This window comes from Oncorhynchus gorbuscha, linkage group LG10 (genome assembly GCF_021184085.1).
Source record: "Oncorhynchus gorbuscha isolate QuinsamMale2020 ecotype Even-year linkage group LG10, OgorEven_v1.0, whole genome shotgun sequence".
Taxonomy (NCBI): Eukaryota; Metazoa; Chordata; class Actinopteri; order Salmoniformes; family Salmonidae; genus Oncorhynchus; species Oncorhynchus gorbuscha.
Genome location: NC_060182.1, coordinates 76,494,590 through 76,510,855, shown reverse-complemented (window position 1 = coordinate 76,510,855; position 16,266 = coordinate 76,494,590). Strand labels below are relative to the sequence as shown.

General features: G+C 44.6%; 1 pseudogene; it reads left to right on the top strand.

Annotated features, from left to right (window-relative positions):
- Positions 1–13,479: 13,479 nt before the first annotated feature.
- LOC124046942 overlaps positions 13,480–16,266 on the top strand; it is a 107,341-nt pseudogene continuing 104,554 nt past the window's right edge.

Genomic DNA, 16,266 nt, shown 5'->3' with positions numbered 1-16,266 from the left:
CCATCTCTTCTCATTGAAGGCCATCTGGCATACACAGTGAGACGCATCCTGAGTGTTTGACCTCTGGGCAGGGGTATCCACTACCTGGTTGACTCTGAGGGATATGGCCCGGAGGAGAGGTTCTGGGTCCTCACTAAGGACATCCACACACACACATCCCCGACGTTCACCACCGGCACCCTGGTACACCAGGTGTGTGCCTGGGTAAGATGCTGGGGGGGTACTGTCACACCCTGTTTCACCTGTCTTGTGCTTGTCTCCACCAGGTGTCTCCCATTTGTCCCCATTATCCCCTGTGTATTTATACCGTTTTCTGTTAGTCTGTTGCCAGTTTGTCTCATCAAGCCTACCAGCATGTTTTTCCGTACTCTTGTTTTTCTAGTCCCTGTGTTCTAGTCCTACCGGTTCTGACCTTTGCTGCCTGCCCTGACCTCGAGCCTGCCTGCTGTCCTGTACCTATCTGACTCTGACCCGGTTTATGACCATCTGCCTGTCCTCGACCTGCCTCTTGCCTGCCCCTTGTCTATTAATAAATATCAGAGACTCGAATCATCCTCCTGTGTCAGTATCTGGGTCTCATCCTGTGTTGTTATAGACCTAGCATTCACATGTGCTACATTATGCCCTCTCTCTCCCTGTGTGCATCCAAGTCATCTGGCTGTCAGCCGCTCCCCTGTCTGGCCCATAGAGTATACCCCTTCCATTCTTTCTCTCCCTGTTCTCTGTAGTCCCTACTCCCCAGCCTATTTGAATTCAAGCCTCAGATGATGAGGAAACTGTAATATTGTCTTTGACTCTGACACTAGCAGCCCACTCACAGTAAGCTGATCTGGGGCCTACACTGCTTTTTTTCTTACTGTTGATGCAATTCCCCAAGCAGAAGACTTGAGCTTTGCTTCGGGGAGGGATTCAGACTAAACATTATGTTCACTGTAGTTGTGATGTGCCAAATACTGCAACTAATATCCCCAGTGAGAGTGTGTACTACGAACACAACTCAGACATACAGTATTTCTGTCCAAGATTCTCAGGGAGAGACACTTTGTTTTAGAACAAATCGCTGTCCAGTTGCTATCAAGTTGCTTCATGATGCAATGAAGCTGATAGCAGTGCCAAAAACGTAATGTTAGCAAAAACGCAACCAAATGTAGTTATTTCAGTCTTTACTCCACCATCCACAAAATTATGGAAAAAAAGTTACTTTTGGCAAAGCCACCTCCCCTCCTCCACCTTCCCTTCCATTCATCTCCCCAACCCCTCTAGCATTCATACAGAGGGAGGTGGAAGATGGAGAGAGGAGGGAAAAGATGGATGGTAGATGGGGATGAGGAGGTGGAGAAACTCATCAGAATAAGTCTCCTTATACTCTGCAGGCCAACCAGCCAGCAGCTAGTCAGCGACCTGATGATCTCACTCAGACGGAGATGGGAATGCTGGGATTAATGGTGTACCAGCCGGAAGGCTGAGGCTCCAGGTTTGAGACTTCCAGGACTGGAAGAAATTATGAGATAGAGAGAGAGACAGAGAGAGAGAGAGAGAGAGAGAGAGAGAGAGAGAGAGAGAGAGAGAGAGAGAGAGAGAGAGAGAGAGAGAGAGAGAGAGCAGGACCATAGATTCCAACATACACACCTACACACACACACACACACACACACACACACACACACACACACACACACACACACACACACACACACACACACACACACACACACACACACACACACACACACACACACACACACACACACACACACACACACACACACACACACACACACACACAGAGGGAGCTGTGAAACTCGGTGGGCAGGCGAGGGTTAGGCCTGGTATTAACCTGCGCCTAGCTGTGTTCATTCACTGGTAGATTCTCCTTCATTCTGCTCTCCTGGGCCTGATACATGGGAGGGTGTTTAGCAGGGCTCTAGGCACAGTGCTGTTTAAACAGAGAACTGGCTTGCCTCCAGATTACCTGCCGCTTTCCAGCCAAGGGTAGGAGAGACTGGGATCTGTGTGTGTGGAAAGGGAGTTGAGTAAAACATTATATTATTGTTTTCTCTGAAATCCACAATCGAGATTAAAGTCTGGTAAGATTATATGATTATAATCCTCATTATGTGGTTTATCTAGGCCTAGTGGTGATGTTGGTAATGTACTCTGCATAGAAGCACAATGCTGGAAAAGGCTCTTGCACTTTCACATTAAATCACTGTCATTATTTCTCCTGAAGTGTTTAAGTGAAAACCCTGCTATTCTAGGACATGTTTTTATTATATTTAGACACACATACATTTATCATGAAGTCATACAGAGACAGTGGTGGAAGTGCTTCAGTGAGACCAGAAGTGGCCGTTCCACAGCTCTAGCTGGGATATTACTTTACCTGTGCCTGGCCTCCCCTGGGCTCTCTATAATGGTACGGTCCACAGACCCTCATGCTGGGCTTAACTGCATCCAGCAGTTTATGGAGACACAGCTGATAGACTGACACACCCGCCTGACACACCCACCTGATGCACACGCCTTATGTCTGCCAAATTACTTTTATTTTCTCTTCTCTGTTTCTCTATCGCTTTCTCTCGCTTTCTCTCTCGCTTTCTTTCTATCTCTCTGTCTCTCTCTCTATCGCTATCTCTCTCGCTTTCTATCTCTCTGTCTCTCTCTCTATCGCTATCTCTCTCGCTTTCTATCTCTCTGTCTCTCTCTCTATCGCTATCTCTCTCGCTATCTCTCTCGCTTTCTATCTCTCTGTCTCTCTCTCTATCGCTATCTCTCTCGCTTTCTATCTCTCTGTCTCTCTCTCTATCGCTATCTCTCACTCTACATGTTGTTTGAGGATGCACTCAAAGGGGCTGTGGTTGGCTTTGCTGTGGCTCACTGTGCCAGGACTAGCAGGGTTAGGGGAGGAAAACGTTCCCAAAAATGTTGATGTGTCCTCAATGTGTCGCTTTATTTCCTCGTCCCTACATTTGGGCTATAGGGACAAGTCCCTCTCGTGGGATCCTGACCCCATAGGAACCATTTCTATTTTAGACAGAACTCAAACAATGATGTTCTGCGGGGCAGAGGGAGTATTTTTAGTGGCAGGTCACTTCCGAGGTACAGGCAGTATTTCTGGGGCCACAGGCCCTAGTCCCTTTATAGTGAGGAGGGCAGCGAAAATAATCCCCGCGGCCGCCTTCAATTTGTATTTCTCCAGCCTTGCACCCGTTCCTTTGCCCCTTGATCCCTCTTGTCCCCCCTTCAACCTCACCAGCCCTCTCCTTCCCTCCTCTCACCAACCCCTCCATCTTTTCTTTGGCCCTGTAGACCTAAGGATTCTTTCAGCTATCACAACTTAACTATTATCTAGGCCGATACTCTTTGAGAGTGTTACTTCACTGAGTGTCACCGTATATCCATTACACACTGTAAGCCCATGGAGTCTATGACAGTGACAAGTCAGCCCCAGGCAGTCAGTGTAGGGTGGTAAAGTTTTCTGACTACCCCCACACCGCTGTCCCCGCCTACGTATATACACACACGCATGTGTTAAATACACGCACACGCACACGCACACACACACACACACACACACACACACACACACACACACACACACACACACACACACACACACACACACACACACACACACACACACACACACACACACACACACACACACACACACACACACACACACACACACACACACACACACACTGTATAAACTCATTCGGTCAGGCCTGGATTCAATTCACTGTGCCTGTCCTCAACATTGGACTCTATTCAATCCGTAACGTGGAAGTTCAGCAGTACAGCAATGTTCCCGTGTTAGCAGAGATTACATTCATGGTAAACACTGCATATGTCGTCTCAATCTGAAATTACATTTAAATGTCTATTATGCAAGCTGCAACGCTTCAGTGATCCAGATTGAATAGAGCCCAATACCATTGATTCTATTCACTGGTTGTTTCTGGATCGTCCACTTGTTGCCAAAATGTACACCAATATAATAATAAAAAAACATCCCTACGCATTTATCTAACCCTGTTAAGCCAAAACATGATGATGGTGGACTAGATCCATCCCAGAGCCAAAAGTTATCTCTCACACACTCCTGGAATAGAAACCAAGAAGAAACACAAAAAACATCATTGTTTAAATGTTTCCAACAGTGATGGAGTCAAGTTAAAGTGGCCGCACAGTCGTCTGCTTTTCCAAATAACTTCAAAGTGTGCTACTCGGAGCACTGCAAAGCTCTATGTGGTGGGCGGGGGCCCAGGGGCACGGTGGAGAGCAGGGGGAGACAGGCCACGCAGCGCTGCCAGATAAATCTTTCACGCCGTGCATGAGGTCATCAATTCAACATTTCCGTCCATTCCGATGAGAGGAGGAGGGCCTAACCAAACATTGTCACTCCCTCCGCAGTGTGGGACCAGGGCTTAGAAACCGCTCTCTCTGCCTTTACGCTGGGCTGTGTTTGGGCTTGTGCCATGATGTCTTGACTCAGTGAGAGGAGTTAACACTCCTCACTGAGAGGAGTGCATTAAAACATGTATTTAAGAAGTGAAAATTTTGAGTCTCGGCACAGCAGGGTGACTGATGCTGTACTTTATCATTTCCTCAGCTAACAGACATATATAGTTAAGTTGTGTTATGAGAGGGTTATTCATCCTGAGTCATTTTTCCATTGTATCCTCCAGTTTGTATTTATCTTAAAGTATTAGAGGATTTATCAGCTGAGTACATCCCTGTGTCAACTTTATCAGACCTTCTCCTAAACAGCTAAAAGACATCCACGTGTAAGGAAAAATGTGCCGAATTCCCAGGAGTATGTTTTTTTATGAAAACAATTTCCCATATCCCCTCCTCTTTAGCGCAACCCTTCCCAGCCCCTTTCTCGACTGACTCAATACCTCGGATTCCACTAGCTAAGAAACAGGCCATTGGTGTTGACATAAGATCCACAGGATCAGTCTCTCTCGGGGCAGATAGTCTTCAGGGAGGGAAGGGTGGAGGGGGATTCTATGAATGCCTGGATTGGTGTTGCAATATGCAGGACTAATCAAAGCACCTGTGTTCCTTTCGACATAGTTTTGCACATCACACGGCTGCGCGGCACAGTCTTTCTGTGCGTCACAGTCCTTCGGATGGCATTTCTGGACAACTAATCAACAGCTCCCCATTTGACCCCATGGTGACCCCCTAGGAGGAGAAACATCCAACTCTGTCTGCCCAGAACCCTCTACTCCCTAGTGACATCACAAGCTAGGAGTTATGTTTTTAAAGGTCATGGATCAAAACGTTCACGGAAGGCAAACAGAACATGTCACAGAGCACGGCACAGGACGCTATGTGATGATTTCATACTGCCATGCAACAAGCAATGGCCTGATCGTTGAGGGTTGATGATATCAGCCAAGCTGCTCAGCCCATCTGAAAACGATACCACATGCTGGGGTCTGGTGCTGGGGTCTGGGAAATATTATTTTGAGGCTAGGGCTCATGTACCCTCCAAAGCAGGACCATACCGCCACAAAGAGGAGCATAATGTGCAACAGAAGGGCAGCATTTTGCTCATTGTCCGGTGCATTAACCCCAATCAGCTTAGGAAAGGCATCCTGGAGAGAGAGAGAGAGAGAGAGAGAGAGAGAGAGAGAGAGAGAGAGAGAGAGAGACAGAGACACACAGAGACACACAGAGACAGAGACAGAGAGATGATGAGAAAAATAATGAAAGTAAAGGTGAAGTAAAGTGTAGTAGAGAGAAAGAGAGAGAATGGGGGAGGAAAGGACAGAGTAGCAGGGGGTTAACACTCCTCCACATGCCCTGAATTCTTGCCACTCTCGGATGATTTACTTGTGATTGGTCGCTCTTTACAATGTGAACTCTGATACTCCTGGGCCCAGAATTAGAAATGCTTGAAGGACTCATTTCTTTCCTCTATCCCCTCTCCAGACGTGTTCTTCTCTCTGGTTTCCTGTCTGCCTGGTGACCCCTCTGTGGTCACCATATCTGAAACATTGCATCTAACATGCTCCTGAACCATACTGTAGTAGGAGAGTACCCAGAGGGGGAACAGGCCCTGTTTGAGGGAGAAAATATAGAGTTTTAATGGCCCCTGCTTTAATGACACATGCATTTCACATTCAAAATATAGAGTGTGTGTATGTGTGTGTGGGGGGGGGTTAATTAATAGGGTTTAATTAAACAAACATCAGGTTAATACATTCCACTGGGCACAAAGTGGTTGAATCAAAGTTGTTTCATTGTAATTTGTCAACGTATTGTGATGTGGAATCTATGTGGAGAATACATTGGATTTGAAAAAGAATGTTGTTTTGAGAGTGACATTTCAACCACAGGATTAAGTCATTACGGTAACCAAATTTCAACAAAGACAAAGTTTGTATGACATATGTTGAATTTGTACCTTCAATGTTATATCAACTTTCAGAAAAAACAAAAAGAAGCTGGGCAGCCCCTCCTACTGGAGAATTGATCTATCTACAGGTACCCTTTGGTCTCCCATCCAGGGTTTTAACCAAGTCTAGCTACGATATTTGTCACAGACTATTACCATTGTGCTATCGTGAGATCGATTGTTGTAAGATATTGTAATATTGAATTTACTGCTTGTATAGTTCTAAGCCACTGGCTTACTCACATTATTTGACTTTTATTTTTGGTTGAGTTTGAGATGTGAATCCAACATATAATTTGTTAACTTGTCAACATGTTAATATGCTATTTATTGTATTTAAAAAGTGATATTGAATTGTGTTTTGTTGTCAACGCAAACAAATATCACATTTAAAGGAGATGTTTCTTCTGCTTGGATAGTTCAAATCTGTGCTACTGACTTAGTCTGGCTTTAATTCCAGTTTGTCTACAAATTAATCATTTACAGTGGGGCAAAAAAGTCAAACGTTTTCTGTAAGTCTTCACAAGGTTTTCACACACTGTTGCTGGTATTTTGGCTCATTCCTCCATGCAGATCTCCTCTAGAGCAGTGATGTTTTGGGGCTGGGCAACACAGACTTTCAACTCCCTCCAAAGATTTTCTATGGGGTTGAGATCTGGAGACTGGCTAGGACACTCCAGGACCTTGAAATGCTTCTTACGAAGCCACTCCTTCGTTGCCCGGGCGGTGTGTTTGGGATCATTGTCATGCTGAAAGACCCAGCCACGTTTTATCTTCAATACCCTTGCTGATGGAAGTAGGTTTTTACTAAAAATCTCACGATACATGGCCCCATTCATTCTTTCCTTTACACGAATCAGTCGTCCTGGTCCCTTTGCAGAAAAACAGCCCCAAAGCATGATGTTTCCACCCCCATGCTTCACAGTAGGTATGGTGTTCTTTGGATGAAACTCAGCATTCTTTGTCCTCCAAACACGACAATTTCAGTTTTGACCAAAAAGTTATATTTTGGTTTCATCTGACCATATGACATTCTCCCAATCTTCTCCTGGATCATCCAAATGCTCTCTAGCAAACTTCAGACGGGCCTGGACATGTACTGAATTAAGCAGGGGGACACGTCTGGCACTGCAGGATTTGAGTCCCTAGCGGCATAGTGTGTTACTGATGGTAGGCTTTGTTACTTTGGTCCCAGCTCTCTGCAGGTCATTCACTAGGTCCCTCCATGTAGTTCTGGGATTTTTGCTCACCGTTCTTGTGATCAATTTGACCCCACGGTGTGAGATCTTGCGTGGCGCCACAGATCGAGGGAGATTATCAGTGGTCTTGTATGTCTTCCATTTCCTAATAATTGCTCCCACAGTTGATTTCTTCAAACCAAGCTGCTTACCTATTGCAGATTCAGTCTTCCCAGCCTGGTCCAGGTCTACAATTTCGTTTCTGGTGTCCTTTGACAGGTCTTTGGTCTTGGTCATAGTGGAGTTTGGAGTGTGACTGTTTGAGGTTGTGGACAGGTGTCTTTTATACTGATAACAAGTTCAAACAGGTGCCATTAATACAGGTAACGAGTGGAGGACAGAGGAGCCTCTTAAAGGAGAAGTTGTAGGTGACCAAATACTTATTTTCCACCATAATTTGCAAATTAATTAATTAAAAATTCTACAATGTGATTTTCTGGATTTTTTTCCCTAATTTTGTCTGTCATAGTTGAAGTGTACCTATGATGAATTTTACAGGCCTCTCTCATATTTATAAGTGGGAGAACTTGCACAATTGGTGGCTGACTAAATACTTTTTTGCCCCACTGTATATGTCAGATGCACATCTTCAACAATAAAAATCTAAGTGCATTTAAAGTTAGATTTTATTTAGTCCTATTCATTAACTTAGATTTTTGGTGATGGTGATGTGAATCTGACATACAAATGATTAATTTGTAGACAAACTGGAAATAAAGCCAGACTAAGTCAGTAGCACAGACACATGATATGTTGGATTCACATCTCAAACTATACAAGCAGTAGATACATCTACACAATTCAATATTACTTTTGTAACATAGTAACCTTCAAATGAGTAACACATCCATGTTCATGCATCTTCAAGATAGCATGCATAGGTCATCACAGGTCTGTGGAGATATTCACAATTGCTGTATAAATCGGAACAGAATCTTGAACGACATTGATCACTTGCACTATGCACTTTTAATGTAATCTCAACTGCAATCCAGGTAATTTAGTTCTGGTATTAGATGAAGCATAGGGATAACAAATTAATATGTTGCATTAAATAAGCATACTTTCTGACATTGTATTACCATTCTAATTTTAAATGGATGAAAGTGCAGTTACAGAGATTTGGGTGACAACTCAACCAAAAATCGGATCTTTTCTTCCATTGGAATTTGTTCATGCTTTTTGATGGTTGAAAGCATGGCGACAAAAACTGGGAAATTCAACTACATTTTTGCTGTCTTTTTGAGTGGGTAAATATAGGTTGCAATCTCATTGATGTATGCCTTAACCAAATATGACCCAACTATCCACGTTGATATGACATGGTGTCCCCAGTGGGATGTCCTCAGACATAAGTGGATAGCCTACATGTGGAATATGTGGAATTCATTATGTTAAATACATTGCTTGATGTCAATGTAATTAAACTGCATAAACATATCAGCCCTGAGCTATTACGAGCCCCTAGACATGCTGTCCACTCTCTACTGTCGGGTTGTGTCCCCTACTGTCCGCTACTGTCACACTGCATGACAGGTAAGTGGCCCTAAAAAGTTTTTTTTTAAACTGTCACTTCCCTGATGTAAATAAATGCCCTGTATAGTATAGAGCACCATGCATATTTATGATGTCACAGAAGCATTGCCCATACGTCAGGCCAGTGGGCATCTGTATTCTTAGTCACGCCACTCATCTCATGGGCATGAGACCCCCATGACACAGAATGCCAGGCCTTGTCATTGTTGGTGATTGCACATTTTGACTGGAGCCAGCAGAACATCTGAAGATGTTTCTGATAGGCTGAAACGTAAGCCTATTTGTTTTCCCTGAATAAGCCTGAAGATCAATGCAGATGTCTGAATGCTCTTCTTTCTGTTTTAGTCATCTTACGAAGTGTCCCGGGATAAGTTGTATTTTCTAAAACAGCAGGTCTTCAATCACCTCCAGAGGGAGAATTATTTTTCACTAATCTCTTCAGTATACCAGGATAGCCATCTTGTCCTGGTTATATTTTTTATTTAACCTTTCTTTAACTAGGCAAGTTAGTTAAGAACAAATTCTTATTTACAATGATGACCTTGGAACAGTGGGTTAACTGCCTTGTACAGGAGCATAACGACAGATTTTACCTTGTCAGCTCGGGGATTCGATCTAGCAACCTTTCGGTGACTGGCCCAACGCTCTAACCACTAAGCCACCTGCCGCCCCAAATCCTCCTTTATAAGAGGATCTCTTCATGGGAATCTGACTACATGTTCAGACAGACATGCTACGATGGTGAGTTGTATCAGTCATTCTGAACTGTCAGTGGGTTGACTTCTCTAAACTCTGATGATTACTGGACGATGTGTCCAGGCACGCCTTTGACTGACAGTCTGGAAACCCTGCCAAACCCTAATCCAACAGGAATGATGTGGAGAGAGGCTGGAATAATCCTGTTAGGCCAACGATAACAGACCCTTTGTTGTTGTAGTGTCATTCTTCTGCTCTTACACTCCTGAGGTGGAGTTTCACTCACTGAGGTAAACCAGTGTTCAATGATAGACTAAATGACCCACACAACGTAAGTCCCTCAGTTGAACACCTTTTCCCTTCCAACGCAAGCTGAGCTGAAGCTCTTCTGAGTACATATCTGACTCACATTCTACTGACCCTCACAGCCTGTGTGATATTCCTCTTGCTCCCTGATGGAATACTAACCACTATGCCACACCTTAGCCCACCCTTTCCTTTTAGCATGGTCCATTCTTAGTGTTCCGAGGGCAGGCCTGCCCAGAGAACAGAGTTTGTTTCCAATAATGTGGTTCAGCCCTCATAAGGCCCCTTGTTTCCCATGGCGTAGCATTCAGGTTTCCTGGCCTGTAGGCCATGAGAACTCACACCTACACCTTTGTCCACTAGAAAGCCTGGGGAAATTATACTCAACATACTAACTGAATGGTCTCACCTGATTTCACCAGTCAGCAGAAAAAAACAGACACACTAAAGAGAAGCGTTAGATTATCCTTAAACCATGTTGCTATTCAATACTTCAGCTTATGTTCACATTCACATATTGAATTGAGCAATATTTGTCAACTACTGCTTCGGTGTACATGGCTACCTAATATTAGTTATTTTCCCCTTGTTCTTGTAATCTATCTCACCATCTATCTGTTGAGACTTCCCACTAGATGTCAGATCAACATCTGGTTTTGATTCAGATGTGGTTGAGTTGTCATTGGATTTAAGTTAAAAGGTGGGGGAGGGGAAACAAAATTCCCTTACGATGATAACTTTTTGCAAATCCAATCAGTTTTCCACGTTGATTCAACGTATTTACAGAGGTGTTTGCGGTTTTTACCCAGTGGGTTGCCATTACTGAGGTATTGTTGAACAAAAGATGCCATTACTACGCAGTGCAGAAGTTCTCTTACTCACTCAGTCTTTCTGTCTCTCTCTGTCTGTCTCTCTCTATCTCTCTCTCTGTCTCGCTCTTTCTCTCTGTCTGTCTCTCTCTGTCTTTCACTCACTCAGTCTCTCTCGCTCCTTCAGTCACTCACTCAGTCGTTCTTTCAGTCACTCACTCAGTTGTTCTTTCAGTCACTCACTCAGTTGCTCTTTCAGTCACTCACTCAGTCTCTCTTTCAGTCACTCACTCAGTTGCTCTTTCAGTCACTCACAAAGTCTCTCTTGCTCTATCAGTCACTCAGTCTCTCTCGCTCTATCAGTCACTCAGTCTCTCTCGCTCTATCAGTCACTCAGTCTCTCTCAGTCACTCACTCAGTCTCTCTCGCACTTTCAGTCACTCACTCAGTCTCTCTCGCTCTTTCAGTCACTCACTCAGTTGCTCTTTCAGTCACTCACTCAGTCTCTCTCGCTCTTTCAGTCACTCACTCAGTCTCTCTCGCTCTTTCAGTCACTCACTCAGTTGCTCTTTCAGTCACTCACTCAGTCTCTCTTTAAGTCACTCACAAAGTCTCTCTCGCTCTAGCAGTCACTCAGTCTCTCGCTCTATCAGTCACTCAGTCTCTCTCAGTCACTCACTCAGTCTCTCTCGCTCTTTCAGTCACTCACTCAGTTGCTCTTTCAGTCACTCACTCAGTCTCTCTCGCTCTTTCAGTCACTCACTCAGTTGCTCTTTCAGTCACTCACTCAGTCTCTCTTTCAGTCACTCACAAAGTCTCTCTCGCTCTTTCATTTTCTCAGTCTCTCACTCATTCAGTCACTCACTCAGTCACTCTTTCAGTCACTCACTCAGTCGCTCTTTCAGTCACTCACTCAGTCTCTCTTTCAGTCACTCACAAAGTCTCTCTCGCTCTTTCAGTCACTCAGTCTCTCACTCTTTCAGTCACTCACTCAGTCGCTCTTTCAGTCACTCACTCAGTCTCTCTTTCAGTCACTCACTCAGTCGCTCTTTCAGTCACGCACTCAGTCGCTCTTTCAGTCACTCACTAAGTCTCACTCACTCACTCACTCACTCACTCACTCACTCACTCACTCACTCACTCACTCACTCACTCACTCACTCACTCACTCACTCACTCACTCACTCACTTACACTCTTTTGCTACACCCCCCCACACACACACACACAAACCGCAGCCCCAGAGTAACTGACATGGCACAAGAGAATCATGAATCATGAACCTTGAACGTTTGGTGAAATTCAAATGACCCCTTCCCTGAGGTTAAGTAATAACAGAGACATTTGGGAAAGATGCTTCCCGAACGTTATTGTATTGAAAAAATGTGTTTCCTGGCTTTTTTTATATTTCACATAACCTCTCTGGTCCACTTGTTAATGACACTCTTAGCAGGAGAAAGAAAAAAAACTGTTTTTGCTCTTCGCACAGACAGACACACAGACAGCTAGACCAAAGACAGACAAACCATGAAAAACAGCCCCTGAGGAGACTGAGGATCCACCTGCACTGTGCTGGTCTTAATGAGAAGAAGGTAAAAACAGACTCGTGACAGTCTGGTGATGAGGACAGGGCCTGTCAAGCAACATCCACTGCAGCTGGAGATCGAGTTGGACACCGCTCTAATTCAAGGTCTCCTCTGAGGAGGGGAGGGGGCAGAACTAGGAAACATACACACGCGTGCACACACACACACACACACACACACACACACACACACACACACACACACACACACACACACACACACACACACACACACACACACACACACACACACACACACACACACACACACACACACACACACACACACACGTCATACTATTTTAAATACACAGTACCTGTTTTTAGTCACTACAGTACCTGAGCCGAAACACTGCTACGTTAGCAACATTCTGACAACCTTGACAGCCATTTTGAGTTTTTGTACGTACACCATGCCAGAAATTATGCTAAACCTAAAATATAACATCTCACTGAGCAAAAACGGGTTTAATCAATGTTGTTTCCACATCATTTCAACAACAAAAAATCTAATGTGATGATGTTGAATCAACGTGGAAAACTGATTGTATTTGCAAAAAGTCATTACCGTAAGGGAATTTCGTATTTTTCACCTAACTTTTAATCTAAATCCAATGACATGGTGACTTTATTTGCGATTTCAAGTTAAATTCACGTTGGTTGACAACACAACCGGGGTGAACAGGCCGTGACTCAGGTCCTTGATGATCTTCTTGTCCTTCCTGTGACACCGGGTGCTTTAGATGTCCTAGAGGGCAGGCGGTGTGCTCTCGGTGATACATTGGGCTGACTGCACCACCCTCTAGAGAGCCCTGCGTTTGTGGACGGTCATTGCTTTACCACAGTGGTGGAAAAAGTACCCAATTGTCATACTTGAGTAAAGATAACTTCATAGAAAATGACTCAAGTAAAAGTTACCCAGGAAAATACTACCTGAGTAAATGTCTAAAATTATTTAGTTTTAAATACACTTAAGCATCAAAAGTAAAAGTAAATGTATAAATAACTTAAAATTGCTTACAATAAGAAAATCCAAACAATTATATTTACAGGAGCACACTACAACTACAGGGCACACTACAACACGCAGACATAATTTACAAACTAAGCATTTGTGTTTAGTGAGTCCTCCAGATCAGAGGCAGTAGGGATGACCAGGGATGGTGTCTTGATAAGTGAGTGAATTGGACCAATTTCCTGTCCTGCTAAGCATCGAAAATGTAATGACTACTTTTGGGTGTCAGGGAAAATGTATGGAGTAAAAAGTACACTATTTTCTTTAGGAATGTAGTAAAGTAAAAGTAGTCAAAAATATACATAGTAAAGGAAAGTACAGATACCTAAAATAACTACTTAACCCTCCTGTTTTGTTCCGGTCGAATTGGACTGTAACAAAAATAATGTAGTTAATTTATTCTGATTTGTCATAAGGTTCCATGACTTTGTCCACACAGAGCATCTGAACACACACAATACATTTAGATGATTTTCATTACTCCCCTTCTTGGCTTCCATGGCAACTCCCATCGGGAACCTTTCCCCAAAATAGTAATTTCACCATGGGAACCACACCTGTTGGCATTCTCACAAACAATCGCAACATTGTTTCAATAATATATAGAACTTTTCTCGCAGCTCTGGTATATAATGCTTTTCATTCTGTGGCAGCACAATGACCAAACAATATATTGTATGTGAGGCTCTTGATCATATCTTTGATCATGACACTGGTGAGGAGGAGAGAGGCCAGGAAACTGACAGTGAAGATGCTTTAGAGGAGGAAGTGTCAGAAGTTGAAGACAACACAGAATACGATCCAGACCAACAGACAACCGATGTGGAACAATCCAGTGATGAGGAAGAGGGCCCTGCTGAGGTTGTTGTTACATTCTGGTCAAAGAATGGGAATTTGTCCTGGTCTTCATCTCTACCTGAGAGGAGAGGTCGGCTGTCTGCTGAAAATGTTATCAGGATGACCCCAGGGCCAACGAGATATGCCATATCTTGGGTTGATGACATAAAATCCTGCTTCAAACTGTTCCTGACAGAGTCAATCGAAACGATAGTGATGGACATGACCAACTTGGAAGGGAGACGCGTTTACAAAGACAACTGGAAGGAGGTAGACCGGACAGACGTCCAAGCATACGTGGGTCTCTTGATTTTGGCTGGTGTGTTCAGATCCAGAAACTAATCTACCACCAGTTTATGGGATGCAGAGACTGGTCGGGCAATTTTTCGTGCCACTATGTCACTCCAGACATTTCACGTGTTGTCACGGGTGATTTGCTTCGACGACCGTGATACAAGACCAGGCTGCCGTCAACAAGACAAGCTGGCAGCGATCCGATAGGTCTGGCACAAGTGGGTGGAGCGCATGCCTTTGATCTATAACCCAAGTCCAGACATCACAGTGGATGATCGCTGGTCGCTGCCCATTCAAACAATACATGCCAAGCAAACCGTCTAAGTATGGAATGAAGACATGGGCAGCATGTGATGCCAGGACAAGTTATGCCTGGAACATGCAGGTTTACACCGGGAACCCTGCTGACGGTGTTCCCGAAAGGATGCAGGGGAAGCGGGTGGTCCTGGAAATGACTGTAGGGCTCCAGGAACACAACGTAATGTGACAATTTATGTTACAGGTATGTTACTTTTTATCTTTCAAGTCTCATGTACTTTTTTTTCTATTATCAGATTGTTTTATCTGCACCATAAAAATAAGAAGTTGTTTTTTGGTGAAATGCTCGTTGATTTTGTGAACAATATGGAGTCGATTCTATTCATTTGAATATGCAACTAAGTTTTAGATGTGATAAATTAAAACAACGCTTGATGCAATTTTTCACGTTACTATGCAAGATATGAAGTATCACATTATTCTATTTACTGATTGTTGCACTTTTGCAGGTTACTGGCACATACTGTTGTAAGAGGATGACAGCACGTTGGCCCATTGTGGTGTTCTTCAACATCCTAGATGTGTCGGCCTACAACACGTTTGTGGTGTGGATGGATTTGATTCCAGCCCGGGAGCAGGGGAGGTTTTTCAGGAGGAGACTATTCCTAGAAGAGTTGGGGAAAGCCATGGTGGCACCCCTCATTCAAAGGTGCCAACACCTTCCTGGAACACCATCTTCTGCTGGATTGGTGAGAGATATATACAAGGGCCAGAATCAAGATCTACGGCCGCCCGAGGCAGAAGAGACAAATGGAAAAGGTGCAATCTGTGTGTGTGGGGGGGCGGGGGGTTTGGGGGGGGGGGCGAGAGAGGAGAACAATGTTGTGCAGGTGTGTTCTGCTCAACATTCGACCTGAAGAGCCTGTCAGCAGTCTGGTGAAGTCTGTGCCGGCTCCACGCATCTGGCCTCCAGTGCACCTCCCCAGTCCGATACGTACTGTGCCAGCTCCCCGCACCCTCCCTGAGGTGCGTGTCAACAGTCAGGTGCCACCTGTGCCAGCTCCACGCACCAGGCCTCCAGTGAGCCTCCCCAGACCAGTACGTCCTGTGCCAGCTCCCTGCACTCTCCCTGAAGTGCGTGTCACCAGTCCTGTGTCACCTGTGCCGGCTCCACGCACCAGGCATCCAGTGCGTCTCCCCAGCCCGGTACGTTCAGTGTCCAGTCCTGCTCCAGGGCAGGAGCCTTCCTTTGCGCCGGTGCCTAGTCCGGGCGCGGCGTCC